The sequence below is a fragment of the Microtus ochrogaster genome, chromosome 10 (genome assembly GCF_000317375.1).
Source record: "Microtus ochrogaster isolate Prairie Vole_2 chromosome 10, MicOch1.0, whole genome shotgun sequence".
NCBI classification, from domain to species: Eukaryota; Metazoa; Chordata; class Mammalia; order Rodentia; family Cricetidae; genus Microtus; species Microtus ochrogaster.
Genome location: NC_022016.1, coordinates 51,157,941 through 51,158,657, shown reverse-complemented (window position 1 = coordinate 51,158,657; position 717 = coordinate 51,157,941).

Sequence of the window (717 nt, the reverse complement as noted above, 5' to 3'; positions counted from 1 at the left end):
CCCTGGCTTCCAGTCCCAATTTCTATGACGTGACAGAAAACAGAAGACTTGGTGGAGCTCTGGGAACAAAGGTGTGCTTTGCGATTTGATAATCATCTTCAAGGTAAAAGCAAGTGGCTCCCGGCATCGCTTCTAATTTCTTCTTTTTTTAGCAGCATTTTTTAAATTAATTAACTTATTTATGTATACAATGTTCTGTCTGCATGTATGTCTGCCCACCAGAAGAGGGCACCAGATCTCATAGGTGGTTGTGAGGCACCATGTGGTTGCTGGCAATTGAACCTGGATCCTCTGGGAGAGCAGCCAGTGCTCTTAACCTCTGGGCCATCTCTCCAGCCCCTGCTTCTAATTTCTAATGAGGAAAGCAACCACACGTGAGGTCAGCAGCCAGATCGCAAACACAAGAGTACTAAGGCACTCGGTTGTAATGGGAGTCACCGCTGGGTAAATCCATGGCAGTTTGCAGTCGTCTTCACGATCCAGCTGTCCCCACGAGACCTGTGAAGGCACCCCAGGGGCTTCCTCCTCTTGTGAGAGCGGATCTCAGTCCTGTTGGATTAGGCACTCTCCTTATGACCTCATTCAATTACCTCCTTCAAGGACCTATCTCCAGACACTCACGGAAGGGTTTGGATTAGTGAGGGAGGCAATTCAGTCCCTAACACACTGGAATACGTCCACTTCCGGTTTGCTAGTTTCATCTGCACGTCCTGGGGG